The 22357-nt window shown below is 38.6% G+C and overlaps 1 protein-coding gene across 1 annotated transcript in view; it reads right to left on the minus strand.

Annotated features, from left to right (window-relative positions):
• The window catches only part of LOC137468726 (uncharacterized), a 295522-nt gene that overhangs the window by 243977 nt on the left and 29188 nt on the right, over positions 1 to 22357 (minus strand). The gene's annotated exons all lie outside the window — the stretch shown is intronic.

Below are 22357 nucleotides of genomic sequence, written 5' to 3' on the forward strand. Positions count from 1 at the left end.
TTTCCGCTTGGATCGCGCTCGCTCGTCTCGGCAGCGGCGCTCGCTGGTCAGTGGCGCGGCTTCGCGGCGGCGGTGCTCTCTCTGCACGGTTCCCGGGTGCTCTGTGGTGACTCTCTGCCTGCTCCGCAGCCTTGCACTGGCTGTGGCCCCACGCTGGGTGCCACTCGCGGCTTTGCGTTACTTTTCTCGGCCCCGGTCAGCTCTTGAGTGTCCAGCTTGGGCGTCTCAGCTTTTCGTCGGGGCTGGGGCTCGCCACAGTTCCCGGGCGCTTTTGCTGCCGCGCTCCGGGGTGGGCTGTTGGCCACGCTTTGCCATCGGCGCGAGGGAAGAAACAAAGAGGCAGAGAATTCGTCCAAATCCGTCTGAGTGGCGGCTTGATGCTTTATTGGCTGCGAGAGCTGCGGTGAAAAAGCTGCAGCCCGCTCCCAGCTTCGCACAGATGCAAATGGCCTCGAGCATGCGAAGGAGTGGGATGAAATAGGGGAGGGACCGGGCGGATGGGGAGTCCTCCCGCCCAATGGGTACAGACATCGTGGTGACGACGTGTACTACAGCGACCAATGGGAACACGGCAGGGGTGGACACGGGGCTTTGGGGTGAGTGGGACCGCGAGAACGGGGAGACGGGCACGGAAACTGCACCAGGGGATGCATGAGGGTACAGAGAACTGGAAAACTAACAAAGAAAAAACCCATAATTTGAACCCAAATCCAGGATGCAACAGTACCGCGAAGGTTTTTCAGACAGAAAGACTGGAAAAAGACGGGAATAAGATGAGGAAGAAAGATAAGAAAAATATGCAAAGAAATAAAGGGAAGGTAGGATACTTTTATATAGCCTATGAACTGATAAAATAGAGCAATCTATTTTGAAGAACTACCAAAACAAAAAACTGTTGTAATCTAATTTAAGGCTTGGAAGAATTGAGAAAGTATATCTTGATCATGCTACAGCAGGATTCCTTCTGTTAGTTACCATGTTGGTCATAATTAACACAAAGACATTTTGCCAGCGCTTCAATTTACACAAAACCTAGCAGGATTAGTCTTTTACATGTGAAAATCACTAGAAATTTGAGGGGAGTTCATGAAAACTTTGATTAGACAAAAGCATAATTCTCCCTGAGAGTGTAACAAGTCTGGACAATGATTCAAAAAAGGAGTATTTTGAACTGTGATATTCTCAGGTGAGTAAATTTTTTCCAGTGTTTTGAGATATGCTCTCCAACTGCTCACCATCCTGGAGGTGTTCAAGGAATGACTGGATGTGTTATTTAGTGCTATGGTGTAGTTGACAAGGTGGTATCAGTCAAAGGTTAAACTCAGTGATCCCCGAGGTCTTTTCCAATCTTAATGATTCTATGATTCTAACTCTGCATGGAAAGATTTAGGCTTTATCGGGGAGGAGATAAGAAATACAAGAAAGTCAAACTTTTACAAGATGAAAAGTATCTTCCATCCAGTTCATTTGTAGCACACTGGAGGATATGTATGTCACATCTGTGACATTTAGAAGTGACAAATCTCTCACTGCCCTTATAAAACCAGCTGGTTCCTCTACTGTGAACCTCTATTTCGTAAGGGTGGAGAATCTGCAACAGTGGCAAGTTTCACCTCAAGAAAATAAATACAGTATTTCCTGGTGGGTTATAATATTAATCCTTTTCTTATAGGTACAAAACCCCCCAAACAACTAAAAGCAAAACCAAACCAAACAAAAAACCCCCAAAATCAAATGCCAAACCAGACAAAGATCTGACAACAGAGATGTAAATAAACTTTCACCCCCACAAAATCACAGAAGACAGCATATTCTATTTCACAAAAGAAAGTTAAATTACATCTGTGATTATTCAGGGAAAGACCACACCTTTAAAACTTCAGTGATTTCAGTGAGCCTCAGTGACTTCAACACTTAAAAACTTGCATAATTTTCTAGAATTAATCAGAAACTGTCTGATTAATGAAAAATAATTTTTTTCTTTGAAGAGCAAGAAAAGACAGAAGTACATTGAGCAAGTTGTATTTCATGTATCTATTGATTCTTGAACTAATATACCACAGTTTATGTTGATGACAAGGAAGCAAATACAGGAAGATCTTACTCATTACATTACAGAACTACAGACAACACACCAGAGAATTACAATCTTAGAAGGTAAAAGACCTTACCCAAACTGCTGCTTCTCTTACCATGAATGCAGTGTCTACATCACTGACAAGGACTCACTTGAACAAGAAATATGATCGGTATCATTCAGAAATGAATGAAATGACAGAATGGAAGTGTACAGAAATTAATTTATGTTTGGTTATGAGTGCCTATCATTACCTCCTAGAAAAGAAAGAGTGGAAAAGAATCTAGGGGACACTCCTAGCTGTTGTTCCAGCTTTTAGGAATGAGTTAGGTCTGCCACCTGTTGACTTATCTGAAGTATACAGAATAAACACCTGATTGAAATAATTTACCTTTAGTTTAAGAAGGGTATCTCCTATCACACTGTCTGAAGTTTTCAGTACATCTAAACTGGAAGAAGAACCAGTTATTCATCTTTATTGGATGTAAACTTTTACCCTCTAAACATCCTTCTGTTAACAAAAAAATGTAAACATTGTACAAAACACAAGATAGCTTAATGATGCTCAATGAAGCATTAGTGCAACATAATTTGATTCGTTTAATGTTTTAATAAAGCAAGACATAGTTTCTGCTTTATTACATAGCTGTTAATACAGAAATGACATGCTTAAAAAAGATTTACTATATTACTATTTGCATATGGGTTTGCTTAACAGATGACAGTGTTTACTGCTCCTTTGAAATCAAAGTACTTACTCAAGACATTCTAGACTGAATAAAGACTGCCATCTTCTGCTGCAACTGCAGCAGATATAGGTACCCAGATTAGCCTCATAACATGACCATATGTTACACTAGCCTTTATCCAGTAGGAAGTATTTCCTTTCCCAGTTATGTAATAAGAGATGTGACTACAGATATTTACAAAGTATTTGGGGGTGTTACAACATGCTTTTTCGAGCTACATAGCTTTATGCTTTTATTCCCTTTCTGAAGAACAGAGAGGGAGCAACCTGACAAGGGATTTAATTGAATCATAGATTATCCTGAGTTGGAAGGAACCCATAAGGATCGAGGCCAACTTGTGGGTCAGCACAACCATGTACCAGAGAGTGTTGTCCAAACACTTCTTGAGCTCTGTAAGGCTTGGTGCTGTGATGACTTCCCCAGGGAGTCTGTTCCAGCACCTGACCACCCTCTAAAAGATTTTTTTTCCTGTTATCTAGCTGATACCTCCCCTGACAAAACTTCATGCCATTCCCTCTGATCCTTTTACTGGCCATCAGATTTAATGGATTAAAAAATACATTAATCTATCCAATTATGAAGAACTAAAACAGATTACAACTTCACTGCCAGCCTTCCCTCTCTACCCTGGCAGTATAACTGCCATTACTGATACCCATTCAAAATTAAAATTATTTAACTTAGCAACAATTGATTCGTATGTGGTTCAAAAACTTGTGCTGACTTTACTCAACTTTCATATACTCCAGGCATGACATGTGGAAGAACAGGCCAGAACCCAAAGGGACAATTTAGAATTCTGAGGAAATAAAATTTTTATGTTTCAGCCCATAATTTATCAGGTATCCTATGAACTCTAGGTAATTAAAAAAAAAAATATATATATATATATAAAGAGGCCAAAGAAGTAAGATCCCAAACTAAAAGAATTTTCAACATTAATTTGTCATCATAATTGCAAGAGAGCAAATAAAGTAGTCCATGTGTCAAGGATACAGCTGATGAACTTTTATGAAGAAATTTTTTGTTAAAAAACATTCCTTTGTTCATACAGAAATACTTCTAATGTATGAATGACCTAGTTTCAGAAAGATAAAAATTCTTAAAATTAGTTCTTAAAATCGGATACTGGGGTGTATGTGAGTCCTGGTTCAAATAGGCAAGGGGAGAAAACAGGCAAACATATCTCTGTCCCATGGTGGAAAAATTCACAAGTTACAGCTGCTAGTGGTCTCCTCCAAGTTAACCATGTCTGTAGCCAAATATGTGTGAGACACATTCTAAGGTACCCTCCTCCAGAAAGGACATTCATAGATTGAAAGTAAGAACTTAAATAGACTTTACATGTTTAAATGCAAACTCTGACCTACATATTTTTTCCTATATTCCATTCAGTGAATGATTACCTTTTACAAAACAGTACAGCTCCAGTGAGAGGCAAAAACATATTCATTGCAGAACAACTATTTATTTAGGGTGTAAATCCAGCACCCAGGGAGATGTAATAGTGCAAATTCCCTGTAATGGATTAGGCAGGACAGCATTTTGAAAAAACTTAGAGGTTGGAACATACCCAGAACATGGGTCCCTGATGTCAAAAGCAAGTGCCCTGATAAAAAAGCTACTGGATATTCTAGGAGTGGGGAAAGGTGATGAACATTGTTCTTCACCTTCTCATTTCTTTTTTTCTTCACTTTCACTGGATAGAAAGAAAAAGGATTTTGAAAAATCTCAAAGCTTCCACAGAACAAATTTTTATATATAGAGATCTAACATTATTGACCCCTGTGATCTTTGGATACAAGTGATACATGGAGGGCTGACAATGTTGTCAAAATCAGGGAGAAAGGAAACAAAAGAATAACACTGACATGAAGGAAGCAGGAGGGCACAAAGAAAGAAAAATTCCTTGACATTAAAGAGGCAGAGCTGAAACAAGACACAGGAGGGAAAAAAAATAAGCAACAACAAAACAAAAAAATCGCTATCACTTATTTGAGTCAGTGACAATTTCACCTTAAAGATATTCATAACTTCACTGACATTCCTAATATATGTCCCCCTGTTTATCTTAAAAGGCAGATAAGTGCACTCCAGAGGGAAAAAACAAACTCACCTAACAGACTGAATGAGCTGTTTGCATTGTCTTTAAGAATGTCCACAGTCAATATATACTCATCTGACCATCTCTGCTCATTTTTCTCACCATATAAAGGACTCTTCTTCACTAGACAACCACATTCTAGCAACTAATCAACTAATAAATAGCTGGTTCAAGAAGAAAGCATCACAGCCTTGATAAACCGGCAAAGAACATGGCAACCAAACTGATAGGTAAAACTTCCATTTCATTTGCTGGATTGACACCCAGCAGGCAAAAGGCAATGCTATAAGCTATTTTTACCGTAAGAATACTGAACCCACCAATATTGTTCCTTCCAAGTGGCAAAACAGAGAGGAAGCTTGGACCTAGAGAACATGTGCTTCCTCTCTTGTCACACTCCAGCTGTAAGCACAGAATTTACTCCATAACTTTTCTTTGAATTCCTCTCTAACCAATTATTACTAAAAGAGGATTATTTGAGGAAGAATAAGGTTTCTATAGGTTTGGGTTTGTTCTTTAATTTTGTTCATCAGAACTACCTGCATGGAAGACACTTCATCTAAACATAAACCATACATGAGGCTTCCTTAAAATGTTCCTATGTCCTCATGATTACAACATATAACACCAAATCTGCATTAAATAGGCTTTGTTATGTTACAAACATAGCTGTTTGTTATAAACAGCTTTGTTATGCTGTTTATAATCATCCAGTTCTTGCCTAACATTGGTTTTTCTCAGCTTCCTTATCTGAGGACACAAATCAAAAGAATCCTGTTTTGACTGGACAATTTGATACGCTATGTGGTCTTTGCAGAGTGATTTCTTCCTAGGATTCTAAAATTATTCTTGTATCTCTAATGGTAGACTCTTCTTCAAACAGCAAGTATACTGTGTGCCCCAGTCATCTTTGATAACATTGCTTGGCCTATAGAGTCATGGAAGAGTAGCAGGCACAACTATATAAATAATAATGATAAATGGGAGCTCAAAAAGAACTCATGACAACACTACAAAATGTGTTACAAAATGTGTAACACTGTAATTATATAATTATATTTAAAACCAGATATTTTCATCCTGCAAATATCAGAATTTTCCATTAGACAGAAGTTCTGTATTTGCTAATCCCAGTTTTAGTTTCACTTAAAACAATAAACTTCTCTTTGCATACTTCATTTCCTTGCTCAACTATGCTGATAATTCATGAACTCCTGGGGAAAAAAATAAAACAAATGAGGAGTACTAGATCTGGTAATCCAGTCAAAAGTGCATATGGCACTTGTTTAATCATTCTCATTTAGTGAATAAAAATAGGCAATAAGTAAAAGTAGTAATACTAGATTATGGTCTGAGTTTCAAGTGTAACACTCCAGAAATCAAGGTAAATACATAATTACTGTGTACTACCACAGCAGGTGATTTTTTTTTCAGCTATGCTGACTAAACTTACTCTTAACTTTCAGTCTTCTACTGGCTGAACAACTTCAGGGGTTGCCAGATACTGGTAAAGCAAAACATAGTGTCAAAGCCAAAAGTGATTTAAGTCAGAACTACTACTTGGGAAAAACCAAAACCATCAGTGTTTAATGAATATTATTCTCATACTAAATCCAAAACACTGAACTGTACCAGCTACTTGGAATAAAATCAACTCTATCCCACATGAAACCAGGTCAGCTTGCTTTCTAAATAATTATTATTTCAAAAAGCAGCAATGCTGCAAATAAAGATTGCATACATCAATGGATTATTTGGAATATTTGTTATGTTACTTTGTCTATGAAAAACTGAATTTTCATGTTAGTAATTTTTTCCTGATTTTTTTTCCAGTTATAACTTCTGTTAGGGTTGGCACTGATCAGTAGTGTTTGAAAAATTACAAAGGAAAATCAACTTTCAAAACTAGTTATTTTAGTGGAGCAAAACTGCATAGTAATTTACTTTTAAAAGGAGCCTGCCTTTGTAAATATAAATCTGATTTAGCATTCTTTATTTGTAGAAATTACATTTTAAAGAAGATGTTGAAGACGAATGAAAGAAAAAAGGGAATAAAATTTTGCATAAAAGGCAATGTTTCTGTTTTAAAAATAAAACTGTAAGGTGAGGCAGAGTGAGCAGAGCACATTGTTTAGGTCAAATGGCATGGAAAAATGTATATACTGTTTTTGGGGACACATCAAAAAAAAAAAAAAACCCTGACATGTTTTTAGATACTTTAAAGTTCCTGGAAATCTGATCTATTTTCCTTGCTATTTGCACTAGTGACAATAAATAGATCTTTATAAAGACTTTTTGATTCCTTCATTCCTAAGGAATAATTCTGCAAAGCCATTATGCAAGACAAATCCAAACTCAAGGTCCAAACACTATAGCTCCATATAGAAATGTAAAACTTTTCCTAAAAATACTTAAAAAAATATTTAGGTAAAGGCCTCTCCATATTACTAAGAAAATGATGACTATTCAGAGGTACTTTTAGACAGTGTAACTTCAGTTATCTAGTAGAAAAAAGAGACACTTCTTTAATGTTTATTCTGAGATTATAGATACAGTTTCACAAAGCTCTCTTTTCTCATTGCTTGTGGACAGCAGTTTTTGTGAAAATAGATAAACTGCACTTATAAAAAGATAATAATTGCACTTCATGAGTAAAACTTAAAATTTCTGGAGTTACATTACATTCTGTGACAGTGGATCGCCTCATCTCAAAAATGCCAGTTCACCTGCCTTATCCACAGGGCCACTAGATTTCCTCTCTTTTCTTACTGCAATGTGCATGTGCAGTGCTTACCTACTGATCAAAAAGCACAATGTAAATGCGGCACAACAGGTGCTAATAAGCAGTTAAGTAAAAATACTGTTCAATAAAAGGGACCTAAGGCTATACAAGAATAATTTTCTAATAACTAACTTTAGTTGTGTGATTTGGCTAATTTTAAACATGGCAAAACTCCAATTCCGTAGACTTACACCACATAATTTTATGGATTTCAGTGGTACTAAACATTGCTTTAGTAAATCACGTAGCCTTAAAAACTCACAAAGCTTCCAATTCCTTGTGAATCAAGTACAGACTCGCATCTATAGTCTATCTATAGTACTACCCTCTGCATAGCAATCAATATTAAAGAAAAACATACAAGGAGTTCTATTTATAAAAAAATACAAAACAAAACAAAAAAACTGGGATCTTCTGTCCCTGTTAAAAATAATTTAACTTTCTATATTTAAATACCAGGCTAAACCTGAAGCACTAGGATTATATCTCCTGTTAAATTTATTATCAGAATCACAGAATCATATAATGAATCTCATCTCCAGAGATGTTCTTGGAAATAATTTTCACAATTTAGCTAAACATTAGTAAAAAGTTGACTAACAGTATTTCATAACTCTGTTCAGTTTTTGTAGCAATAAGATTTGAAAATAGAATGTTTGATGCCAGAAAAACAGTAGGAGTGACTTCAGTCACTACTCAGTTAGTAGTGACTTCAAAATAATTGAAGATCTTATCTGCAACAGAGAGTAGTGGGTAGAGGTGCTAAAAAGTGCTACTTTAAATCCTTAAATTAACAGGTTTATCCTTTTCATGACCAGACTTAGTCACCGAATATCCTGAGTTGGAAGGTGCTCACAAAGATCAAAAGAATCACAGCATGAGCCTTAGAGTGTTGTAAGTAAAATGTCTATTTATGTATAAAAACCAAAAAATCACTTGCTTTATAACTTAATGAATAGTCCCATTTCAATATGAATTATTTGCTTTGGATTTTGTATAGTTCTGTAATGATATAAAATATTACCTTTCATCTAAAGATAATTATTAGGCATCCTTTCTTTAGTCATAGACAAGATGATTCACCTCTCAATGGACTCTCTTCACCTTGCACAATTGGCATATTTATTTTGAGTGCTGCCAACAGCTTCCTCTGTCCCAGCAGGAGTCAATATAAACCAGGGCCACACTTCTTGTCTTTGGCCACTCATAAATATTACTGTAAGCAATATTTGCAAGTATTCTTTGAAAATTACTTTGGATAAAACTTTGAAGTCACTACTCTATGCATCAGAATAGACGGAAAGCATAAATGAAAGGAATATATTTCTGTAGACTCTTTTCTTTAATGATAAAATATTGTACAATGAAAATGTTCCTGAATAGATCAGCACATATTATTTCACTGAAATATTCATAGGAAGAATAAAATAAATCCATAGGCCCACAATATGTTATGATCTCTCTTTTTTTTGTTTGTTTGTTGTTTTTTTTTTTTTTTTTTTTTTTGTTTTTCAGGAATGCCTTTAATTGCAATATTTCTTTGCAGTAGTATGCTTCCTTCAGGAAAAAAAAATAACAATTGCCAGGCTGCAAAAAAAAAAAGTCATAGTAATAATATCATAATCTCAGAATTATACTACATCTATGCAAAGGAATATTCCAAAGCTTATGCATGCATCAAGAATAATGGACTTCAAAAAACCCCAACCACAGTTTATTATACTCAAGTAAGTGACAGTTAGAATTCATGGAGAAAATAATATGCCTCTTTTCCTAAGAGTAAAAAAAATACCAGAAGAATTGATAGTTACTGGAAAATATAGTACGAAAAGGAAAGGTATCCCAACATGCAGGAGAAGAAGCACTAAGAGAATAGTAAGACTACAAGAAATATGACAAATAATCTAAAGCATCATCAACAGGAAAATTAAGAATAATGATATAATTAAGTATGAGTTTAAAGAGGCAACATGAACACTGAATAAAATACATAAGGCAAACACAAGACCAGTTCTAACTGCCAAGGGATATAAAGGAACAAGAAAATATTTCATTAATAATGTAGAAGAAAACAGCAGAAGAAAATGAAAATCTGTTGTTTAAATATGAACCAAAAGTAACAAGCAGTAGAAGATACAGTAAAAGCTGATGTTTTCTTTATTTCTTTGTTATTTCAATCACTTTTCAGAGAGAAGTCAATTTAAGTGAGATTTGGAATATTGTTTCCAAGTTGTTTGGCCTGGTTTGTTTAAGATGCTCCAGAGAAACTCAGTGGATCTTTGGGAACATTTTAAAGTATCTAAATATTGTGCAGTCTATTCCCCTTTTCTTTCCAGATAATTCATTGCTATCTTGAAGCACAAATCAGAGGACAAGGCTAAAGAAGAATATATAATATTTTACTTTATCTTCTACTGGATATGAAAAGACAGAGATATGCAAAGAAACCCTAATCAGTCTATTTTCAGAAAATGAAACAATGATGACTAAAGTTATTAAGCATTTTATTGGCACCTAGAAAATATGACTGTGGCCTAGATTTTTGTCAAGGACAAAAATACCAAATCAGTCATTTTCTTCTTTATCTAAACATACAGCCAAGTTAACATGATACATATTTACAAAGATTTTGATGTTTTCCACACACAAACACCTCATAAATAAAGGAAACTATCTAAATAAACAATAAATAAATCAAAAACTCTCAAAGCAATGTGGACAAGCTGATACATCATTACACTCTCAAGGCACTGTAGGTAGTTTCCAATTGACAGAGATATAGACAATTTATAAAGAAGGGCCATGTGCAGAAGCAAAGGGGGAAAAAAGAACTTTTTCCTCTTCTTGCCATCAGCAGGCAATGTCCTGTCACTGCCTTCAGAAGACAAACAGCTTAGTAACAGATGTTCCCTTCCTCCTCTTTTCTCTTGGCTTTTATTGCTGCATGGTATGGAATAGCCTTTTTGCTAAGTTTATGTCAGCTCTCCTGACTATGTTCCCTCCCAAGGTCTTTCCTATCCCAGCCTTCTGGTCTTTTTGGGGGCAGGAGAGCTGCAGAGACAGCCTTGAGACTGTGCAAGGTCTACTCAGCAGTAGCCAAAGAGCTGCTGTGTTAGCAACATTGTTCTAGCTAGAAGTACAAATCCCAGCAGGATGAGAGCTATTACAGGGAAATCTAACTCCATTCCAGCCAGACCCAATTTAGCTTGTATCTATTGCCTCTTGTTTTCTACTGTGTCTTCTGAGAAAACTTGATCCCACCCTCTCTACACCAACTTGTTCGGTATTTCAATACCAAAAAGATCTCCCTTATGCCTTCTCTCCTGATGCACTGTGATTTAACAGAAGTAAGTATCATCTTCAGTCGTTTCTTCTTGTCCTACCAACTGATTCTGCACATGCAGAGTCTGCCCTTGCAGAATAATTTCGCTTCTTTTGTGGTGGCATCACTGAAAATAAAGACCAAATTTAGAGCATACCAACTTCATTCTAGAGCACTAGGATTGCTTCACATTGTGTACTCTCAATTTAACAAAATATGATACTATTCATGCAGTTGGTAAGAGAGTAGAACAATGTCACAGTTGTTATGATCCAATTGAAACCCAGAAGAGCAAAGAAAACTAAGTCTCTGTGTATAAAGCAGAAAGAACTTTGAAGGTTCAAAATATACCCAAAAATGAGATTAAAACCAAACTAGAATACATGCTGGTGCCAAGAGAGTGATATGTTTTATTTAGTAGTAAAAGAGGCAAAGAGAAAGAAGGGAAGTTCCAGGAAGTTCTGGGAAGGGAAGTTCCGGGAAGGGAAGGAGAGAAGGCAGGAAGGCAGGAGGGAAGGAAGGGAGAAAAAGAAAGTAAGAGTACATTGGGGATGGTGAGTGACAGGGCTTAGATGGAAGGCCCCAATGACATCTCGTTGCTCCCCTCAATCTGGACTTCTTGATGGTGAGGGTCCCCCACTGCCACATCATGCCATGCCACACACCAAAAGTATACAATCCCGTGGATTAATATATGCTTTGGGCCAGGTGGGAACACCCACATGCCTCCCTTGCAGGGGGCCAGTTTGACACTGTCCTTTGCAACACTGAGTGATACTGCGCCTTGATCTCGGGAGAAGGGGCCAGGCAGCTAGCTCGACCCTTTTTCTCTTAGTGCATGTCACGTGTGGCTGCTCCCCGTCTCATGCCACTGGCAAGCAGAGGGTAGTGGTTCGCCCACCACACCAGGACCTTCCCAGGAGTGGCCGAGAGGAGCACACTCTATCCCAGGGAAATCCTCAGTGACGGGATCGCAGTGCAGGAAGGAGGGAAGGACTCCTTCTTGCAGTTCCCAAGTGGCTTTTATTCCTCCCCCGAGAGGGAGAGAGAGAGAGCAGGTGTTACAATGAAGCACACTAGGAAGGAGACAGAAGCAAAGAGCCAATAACAAGGGATTACAACAATTTATAAAGGGGGGGGGGGGGGGGGCTGGTTCCTGGGAGGAGACAGCCTCACAACCAATGGGCTAACTTCAGGGTGGAGCATGAGGTGGGACTTACAGTAACAAACAACCAATAAGATACATGAGGGGAGGAGAGCCTATGTAAGTAACCAGTGGGAGGTAGGGAATTACACAAATAACAGGGAAGGGTTTACAATGAGTGACAGGGAGTAGAGGCAGGATTGCATGGATTGACATAGAAGGGACTGGAAAGAGAAGTAGGTACAAGGGTTGATGGATGGGTATAAGGGAAGGGCTTAACACAGGAACAAACCATTTTATAGGAAGGAAGGGGTACATAAGAACAAACCATTGCAAACATTTGGAAATAAAACAATGAAAGATTAAACAAGTAAAGCTAGAAAATGCACCACCACAACTGAGGGTCTGTTGTATCATCTCTGGTGTAGGGCTTGGGAATCCCCTTTTAAGGGGGGCCTTTGGTGAGCCATGACACCCCTCTGCTGTGGATATGCTTTTCCTCAGGTGAAGGGGTCCCTCAGCTGGGCTCCTCTGCACAGTGGAGGTCACTGCATCTCTGACCAGATGCCTTTCCAACACACCCAAAGCCTCTCTCCTCCTACCCTTTGGTGCAAGGCTCTGTGCAAGCCTGGCAGTTGATAGCCCTGGAGCTGTGGTCTCTACCTTGAAGATAATAGGCTTGTGCTTTGTCAATGTCCCCATTCCTGAGTTGTTACTTTATCTTATTTTCATCAGTAAATAGTGTAGGGCCTCTCAGAACCCCATTCAGGTTGTGGTTGTATTCTCTGAAGCTTTTGTAATACAGTTTTCAAAGTCCTTCATGAAAATGTTTAAGTCATAAACTACAATATTTCAGTCTCTGACAGCGGTTTGACCCTGGCCAAACACCAGGCACCAATGAATGTTGTTCACTTACCCTCCCCTGCCACAGCTGAGCAGAGGAGAGAAAAAAATTAGTGAAGGCTTCATGAGTTGAGATAATGACTGGGAGAAAACACTCCAAGGGCAAAACAGGCTCAACTTAAAAGCAAAAAGTAGATTTATTACTACCAGAGTCAGAGGAGGATAATGAGGAGTAAAAACACCTTAAAACACCTTTTTCACCCAACTCCTCCCTCCTTCCCACTGACAGAGCAGGGAGACAGAGTGCAGGGATTTTGATCACTTCATCATCCAAGTTCATCTTCTGCTGCTCAGGGAGAGGATTCCTTCCCCTGCTACACTATGGGCTCCCTTCCCATGGGAGACAGCTTTCTGTGAACTTCTCCAATGTGGTTCCAGTCTCATGAGCAGCAGTCCTCCCAAAACTACTGCAACTTGAGCTCCCCCCACGGGTAAACAGTCCCCTCAAAACTGCTGCAGCATGGGTCATTCTTCCACAGGGTGCAATCCTCCAAGGACAGGCCACTTCAGCCTGGAAGCAGAAGCCCTCTGTCTCCACCAGGTCTCCCACTGGATCAGAGCCTCCTCCAGGCATCCACCTGCTCTGGCATGCATACCTCACCTGTGGGCGGATCTCTGCATTCCCCCCTGGATCCCCATGGGCTGCAGGGGGACAGATGCATCATCATGGTTATCACCATGGGGGAGGAATCTCAGCTTTGGTGCCTGGAGTACCTCTTCTCCCTCATTCTCCACTTAGCTTGGTGTCCCCATGTTGTTTCCCTCCTCATGGTGTTCCCATGTCCTCAACCTCCTCCTCTTCTCTAGGCTGGAATTAAGTGTGCCTCTTTGTTTTGATTTTCTTCTTAAATATGTTATCACAGAGATGTTACGAACCTCTCTAGCTGGGCCAGGCTTGGCCAGTGGCGTGTCTGTCTTCAGAGCCATCAGGGATTGGCTCTGCCAGACATGGTGGAAGCTTCTCGCAGCTTCTCACAAAAGCCACCTCTGTGCCCTGCTACCAAAAACCGTTCAAAACCAACACAGATGTTTATTAGTTTGAACACAAATGTTCACATACATTTGTGCAGTAAAGTGTAAACAATTGTGTAAGGTGAGATACCTAGAAAATCTGTGGAAGAGGATCCAAGTATCTCCTTCAAGTTTAGCTTTTTTACAGATAACCTTTGGCCAAAGCCAGATTTTCTATTTGGTCGAAGAAAATCTCTATTGTTGTCATTATGGAGACTTATATCAGTTAAATAAAGAACATTAGCAACTACTTTTTGTCAGGATTTTTCTGAAGAAATTATCCTTGTGAAAATCTACTTTTTTATCACCCTGGAAGCAGGGAGCAAATCTCCAATTATGCCAGATGGCAGGGAGCAAGGCAGTGACAGCAGGGGAAAGAGGCAAACATCAAGGACAACAGGCTGCCAAAGTGCCAGAGGAAGGAGAAATTTGCCATCCCAGAACAGCAACCAATACAACCAGCACAGCTTCTCCTACAAATGAACATCTCTCTCCCACCAAGTCCCACCTTGCTCTCTCCTTTCCCTACACTAAAAAGAGGTCTCAACTCTTATCCTTTCCCAACAGTCAATGAGACACAATGCTTGTGGCAGGGAAAGATGACATGAGAAAAGGAGATATCTCATACCCTAGGGTAAAAGAAATACTAAATATCAATTAAGTATATTCTTTAGCACTAGTGCACTACTGCTGGATTAAAAATAAAACATCCATTTAGGAGGGTTTTTGTTATTGAGTAATAAAGTGATGCACAGAAAGAGTGACCTCCCTGCTACTAGAAGGATTTCCTTCGTAAATCTCTTTTCTCTAGTGTCACCTGATTTCTGATTGTTAGTTGATCTTTTTACACTGCTTTTAGATTTCAAAGTGTGCAGTGCTGAAACACCTTTTTAGCACTGACAGGTGAAACAAAAGATGATTGATCTGATTGTCTTCCCAAACAATAAAAGATAGCTTGCTTTCCTGAGGTTCTACACTTGTAAAATAAAGGCAGCAATCATCCCTTCCTGCCATGCAACAATCCAACCACCAGCAACCATCCAACCTTGCCCACTGACTCAGGGAGGCAGCTTCTTTGCTGATACAGGTGTCATAAATTTACACCCAACAAGTAAATCTAATCCACTGATAGGAAATTAAGGAGGGGAAAAGGCCCTGAAACTCCTGCCACCACGTAAAGCAGGGACCGATAATAAAGAGGTAGGCTGGACAGGAACAAATGCAGATCTGAACCAATATGGCTAATCATACGTTCTCTGTTTATTGTTTACAGACGGTAGTTTTTATACACTTCCAGATAGTTTACAATCGTGAGCACACTCTCATTGGCAAGCAAACATTGTTTGTTCCTATCTTAAGGTGGCTAAAGTTTCACACTTCAGACCTATACTAATTCACACCTAGATAGTTCAGTACATTTTGTTATACCTTAACATAATTTCTGACTGCGCCACAAACTTATTCTTAACTGCGCCACAGGCTTTAAGGCCTCCGAGGCCCACATCTGAGGCCTAGGCTGAGGTAGCTCAACCTTCACTCCAAACATATAAATCATGAACATCCAGATCATGACCTCTTTCTCTCAGAAATTGTTCTACAACCATGCATTTATTTCATATGTTTACTCACAGTAGTAGCCAAACAGAAAAGGCTGTGAGGCTTTGCCACACATAGTATATCTCCCTTCTCTAAGTGAGATGGAAGCATAACCTACAATTCTAAATGGGAGCTTTTAATGGCATGAAGTCATGGATGAGTGGATGAGTTAATTTGTTTGTAAAAACAAGCTTCCCCCCCAGTTGTAAATTATCAATTACTTTCTTCTTGAGATTGAAAAGCTCCCAGCCTTGCATGCATCATTATTTTTTCAATAATAATTTTTTCAATAATTTTTACACAGGGGTTTCAATACCTCCTGTGTAAAGGTTTAGCCTTACAGCATGTGTATCTGTAAATTAACATAAATTGCCATGTGGAAAGTCACTAAAGCACTTGTTCTGCTTAGTTAAGATTGATAATTGGCCTCTGAGCTATTCAGAAATTCATGAGTGAAGTATATTGAGCTAATCTCAAATATTATACAAAGACCAGAAATCAAAATTTGACTTTTTTATTTACTACTTATCACATAGGTTGAATTCAACTGGGTCACCTTGTCTAAAGAAGCCTATTACTGTGCTGAAAGAAGTGTCAAGTCTCAGAAATCACATCTACACAAAATCCTAACAAATAAACTTGTCTATAAGAAAGCATCTATATTTTGACAGAGAAAAAAATAATCTTGATAAACTGATTTCCTGGTTCATTTCAATACCCATGGATATTCTACAGAGTATTCTGGTTTTCCCTCAAAGCTTTAAATCACCTTTCTTTGTAGAAAAGATATCATTCTTATTCATTCATATGACAATCTTGTGGTAGACCCTGAACTTCGAATCAACCAAGATCACACATAGAGCAGAAGAGGTGGCGAATCCTTTTGCAAGATCACATATTTTAGAGTCTCTTGACATTGATGGAAATAGCTGAGCTAGCAAAGCGATTATTCAGGAAAAAATCTCCAGGCTATTTGCAACCTATCACTATTTCATAAGATATTCCACATGCAAAGTGACTTTTGAGCTCTGATTTTCTTTTCTGCTTGTGAAAAATGCAAGCTCTTATTTTTGTTTCTTTTCTTATATGCCAAAAGCAGCAAATCTAAGTGTGTGTTCACCTCTGAGAGTTTATGTCACTCAGGGAACTGGAGAACAGAAAAATTAATCAAGGGTCCTCAAAAGCTGAAATGTCAAAACCAATATGAGAAATTAGAAATCCATCAATTGTTGGAGTCAAAGACAAGCAAATGATGAAAAGGATGAGGACAAATAATGCATTAATTTTTCAAGGATTAGAATAATCGGAAGCTGCAGTTTCAGAAAAGAAAACTGAGTGTTCTTCAAGTGAACAGATGAAAAAAGTCTATTATGGTGTCACGGTTTGACACTGGCGTGATGCCAGCGCCCCCATGAAAATGTATTTTTCTAAATAACTGCTGTGAGATGTGATCAGGGACAGAGCAGAGTAGGCCCAAGCTTAATAACAAAGAAAATAACTTTATTAAACTACTACTACTATAAAACCTACAAACACTAAATCCTGGATGAAGACCTTCCAAAACACCCCTCTTCCTCCCACTTGATTTTCAAACAAACTCAACAGTGAGACACCACCCAGGATCCTGATCAAGTTGCCACCCTTCAGATAATCAAAATACTTAATCTTTCAAGGGAGACAGGAGTCTCTCCTGTGCCAACGACTCCCCAGGAAACACAATTGCCACCCTTGTGTTTCCACGTCACACATGGCAACCACCCGGAGACAATCTGCCATGGTGACACTCTCCTTTCCATGTCACAGTGCTCTCACCACCGTGCATGGACAGACTGCTCATAGGGCTCCTTTAAGAATGCTTTGCCATGGACCAAAAGAGACAACAGTTCAGCATCTCATTTTGGGACTACAGTCCCCCCCAATTTCCCCTGGGGCTGAGGGTCCAAGAACAGAGGTCTTCTTCTCCTCTTCTTCTTCCTTGAAGATAGAGGGCTTCTCCACACCTTCTCCTACTCTCCTCTGTTCTCTCTACTCCTCTGCTGGTAATCACTGAAACAGGTCTCTTGGCTCACCAACGCACCCCCCTAAGTGCAGCTTCTGTCAGGAGAATTTGGTTCAGTCTATGGCTAACAAGAAAAGTCCAGCCACAAGCCACTCCATCATCTCCTTCCAACTCAAGAATTTCTTCTTCCATCATCTCAGCTCCCAGACTGTCTCTCTTCTACTTCAAATCAAGGAGGAGTAATATTTTACAAAACCTTCATTTCTCAGGAAAGGGTTAAAAGTTCAGACTCCCTGGATGGCTGAAATCTCTGCCCAGCAGCCAATTCCCAAGGCCAAGGCTGGGCGCCTTCCCCCCCACTCCTTCTCCTCCGCCGGCAAAGTTACAGGTGCCATGCAGACTCTCTGTCTCTTCCCTCTGTGGGGGGGAACGACAAAAGGCATCTCCGCTTCTCTCCACCCTTCCGTCCACAGGAGCTGGCTTGGTTCCAGTCCTTCTACCCCTCAGCTCACCTTGACCAGGCCGCATGGCTTCCCCTCCCCCGCCCAGCCCCATGGCTGGGCAGGGGAGATCTGCACAGCACCCTGACCGGAACCAAAGAGAGCGAGCTCTTGGGAGTTCCTGCTTTTAACTCCCTGTGTTCTCAGAGGCGTACCCCTATCTTCAGTGGTCACTTCAGGTGCCAATATCCAAACTTGACCACTGATTGGTTTGACCCAACTTCCTGAAAGAAATCACTTCCATGTGAAACCACGACATATGGGAAAAGAATGTATTGATAACATTGCTCTTGCATGACAGGAGGCTTCAGATGGCAGTATACTTATAAGTGGAGACAAAGCCAAATGATATTTTTTCTTATGCATTAATGTGATACATTTTAATTCTTTGTTATGCACTTTTTGCTTTGAGATATTGAGATTATCCACACTGAGTGTTCACAGTGTTTTCCTTGTAGATCAGCTCTCTAAATGCGAGTTCTAGTCAGCTTGTTGACATGGTGCTCACTCTTTCCAGAAGAGAAAAAAACATCAGTCAGAGGAAACAGGAGCAAGAAGTGAGAACAGAACTAAATGGTATTACAGGAGCTGGTGGGATCAATTTGTACATCTTTTTCTTAAAATTATTTTTGAACCAGTGTGCCTAGAAATAAACCAACCAAAAGTTGGAGTAAAAGATAAAGCACTCTCTGGTTTTTGTCTTTAAGTCAGACAGGGCAGAAGAGGTAAAAATTACAGTCACCAACAAGGCTTTTAGGCAAGAAAGCAGAGTATGTGTTTTAGTTTGGCATAGCTTTTTGCTTAGCTGTTTTTTTTCATTTTCTCACTACGTGTCAGTTTGAGTAACACTGTGGCATGAGGTCTAGGACATTATGATCTAATACTTAGTGATGCTCTATAACTTTAAGATTGCTCTGCTTTTATGAACAGAATAAAGGATTTTACTGTACTTCACACTACTTTACAGTGGAAACCTAAGAAAATATAAATACATAAGCAGAACTCCCAATCAATCCAGGTTTGTTTTTCTACTCATCTAACATTTGACTTAGGAGTCAGAAAGAGAGAGCTAGCAAGGCCTTGCACACAAGCACCATTTTGGGTTTCCAGCAGTGCCAGAACCCTTTTCAGAGTGCAACTGCACCTCTGAGTGAGCTGCTTGCTTCAGAATGTGTTATTGGGACTTATTTGTACCTAATCTACATTCCTTCTCATAATGTATTTCAAAAGGGTGACTCTGCCTTGGAAACAGAGCCAATTACTGTGAGAACAAACAGAATAAAAGGGGATGCTGTATCTTAATCACTCAGCATTTAAAACAAAGTTTTGATTTAGAATGCTGACCCTTTTAGACTTTTCATTCCAAAATGTGACCCTGTCTGTTCTGCCAATCTGCTACATGGTGAGTTGAAATAGATGGTCAAACATTTGAAAAATGACAGGATCAAAGATTCTCAAGGCTGTAAAAAAAAAATCAGTTTTGCACATGAATGCAAACTATACACAATAGCAGTATTATCAAGCAGAAAGTTCAACCATCAAAACAGGAAGAAAACCAGCAGGTCTGGGTACATTAATGTTCATTAATTTCTCCCAAAATCTTCCTCATTATGAGAAAAGGGACAACAAGACTCATGAAGGGGAAGTATACACAAACAGAAACCCTATTATGTAAGAAATGTGTATCATATTATGTAAGAAATGTGTACCAAAGCAATTATTCCCAGAGGAAATAGATTCGTCATGTAATTAAGCTAAATACAGATGATAATTCATCAGTATTTATATATATTGTGAAGAGAGCAAGAAAAATCAAAGTTAGGGCTTTGGGAAACAGAATGACACATTCTCCCCTTTCAGCATTGATTCTTTTCTGCCAAGTTTCAAACAATGCAAAAAAGTTTTGAAAATAACAGTCCATTAGAAAAAGTAATTTAGCATTGTACCACACTGCCTTTCCCCTCTGAAACACATATTTTTCTGGGAATTTACGAGTAAGTAAGTTTGGTCACAGAAAGGGTAATTCTTTTATAATTATGTATTATTTGCTGAAGAAGCAGTTTTAAAACTGTATTCTGTGAGGTTTTTTAAGTATAAAAATAATCTCACGAATATTGAAGTGCTGCAGTGGTTTGTTCCAAGAGGAGACCAAAAGAACTTCTCTCATATCTAATAAAGTGTAGTCTGATAAGAGAGAGAATTCTCCCTAAATGTACAAGGGAGGAAAACACAAATCCCAACCAAAGTGTGTGGACACTGGAAGTAAACCTCAGCAGAAGTTCAGGAGGAAGGCAATCACTTTAATCTTATAAGATTACTTAAAGTACGAGGAACCTTCCAAAGGGCAAATACATTACTCTCTTTTCAGCAAAGCTTAGTGGATTTAGTGCCTATGATGCCTCTGGAAGGAAAAGACAGAACGGTGTGAGCCAAGAAAACCCTTACAACCTGTTTGGCAATGTTCAGCTTTGCTGTTCTAAGAAATTTTGTTTTGGGAGTGTAATACAATTTGTTTTGACCCCGAAAATCGGCTGTCCCCAAAAAGTTATTTCTCTATGTACCTACAGAGAATGAGTTTCCATGTGTTCTCTCCAACTCTACAATTTCTCCTTAAATCAAGTATTGAGACAGCTTGGGTGAAAGTATAGGGGTATAGATCCTTTAAACAATTCTTTTAACTCCCAATAACAAAACTCATCTGAGATGAGGTGAAAGATTAATTTCCCATTTGTGCTCCCAAGGAATTCTAAATGCTTCTTTAAATCTCTATTACTTTTTCCTAAAAAAAAAAAAAAATAGTAAGCATAACAAAATAAACCAAAGTAAATCCTTCCACTTCTTACATATCTTGGTGACCAAAACCTACTGTTCTTTTCCCACACACATTTTAAATGCTACAAAAAAGTCTTTGTCACTAGTTTGATTTGTCACTAGATTGACCGACAGAAATCATATAAACTACTTGTGCATGCTGTACTACAGAATTAAAATTTCTAGCAAAAATATATAAAATTCTGTTGTCAAGTAGATAACCTTGGTCAAGCTACAAATGAGTTTTTAGAGTTCTCCTGAATATGTTTTCTAAACCCAAATTTCTGTCTTTTTTAAATTATCAATAGAAACAAAAGTATTTTTGTGTTTCATGAAACTATCAAAAAGCTGCAGGGGCTAATGTTGATAAAGATTTTCCCATATTGTTTTAGGATATACACTAAGATCAAGCTCCCATGCATCCCCAACCTCTTCACCAGAGTGGCAGTACAAAAAGCAGTAAAGGTGTTGGATCTGTACAATCCCTGCTCAGCAATAACAAAAACGTCTCTGTATTATCAGCCCCGTGTTCAGCACAAACCCAAAACACAACTCCACACCAGCCACTGTGAAGAAAATTAACTCTGCCACAACCAAAACCAGCATGATCAACATGCACATTGTTAAAACACCTGCTCCTTCAATAAAACAACATTTTCTCAATTGTAACTCACTGTTCCCTTTGCTGGAAATATTTAGTTGCCTTTCAGTCAGATATTATTCATGGTCAATCTTAATCCAGAAATAGGAAACTCATAGGGGGAAGTTGTAACTGTGGATATTGCACTGATATTTTTTATGTGGACAAACAAATTTTGTTTGTATGTCAACAGACTAAGATGGGATCCATGACTTTGCTCTAAACTTGACTTGATTTACAGATTTTTCCTTTATCTATCTATCTATCTATCTATCTAATCTATCTATCTACGGGATTTACCTAAAAGCATGCACGTTGTACATAAATATTCACAGGGAGATCTATAAAAAAGCAGCAGAATGCCTTTTACACCTGAATTCTGCATCTGCATTTGGCAAAATAGATATAAGTTACAGCAGCACAAACCACCTTTATTTCACGAGGCACATTATATCCTCAATTCAACTATTCTTCATGGGTTGTTTTATTGTGCCTATGGTACATAAAACAGCCCATTCCAGTTCCACATTAAGTAGGCAATATACAACAAGCTCAACCAAATTAGTAGCTCTCATAAAAGAAATCATGAATGACATGTGTCATTTTATATTCCATTATATTATTAAAAATACAAATTAAGAACATTAAGCATCATAAATTTCCAGTGTTCAGAAATCATTATATATTCTCCCAAGGAAAGCAAATACTAGGAATTGTCT

This window comes from Anomalospiza imberbis, chromosome 2 (assembly GCF_031753505.1).
Source record: "Anomalospiza imberbis isolate Cuckoo-Finch-1a 21T00152 chromosome 2, ASM3175350v1, whole genome shotgun sequence".
Taxonomy (NCBI): Eukaryota; Metazoa; Chordata; class Aves; order Passeriformes; family Viduidae; genus Anomalospiza; species Anomalospiza imberbis.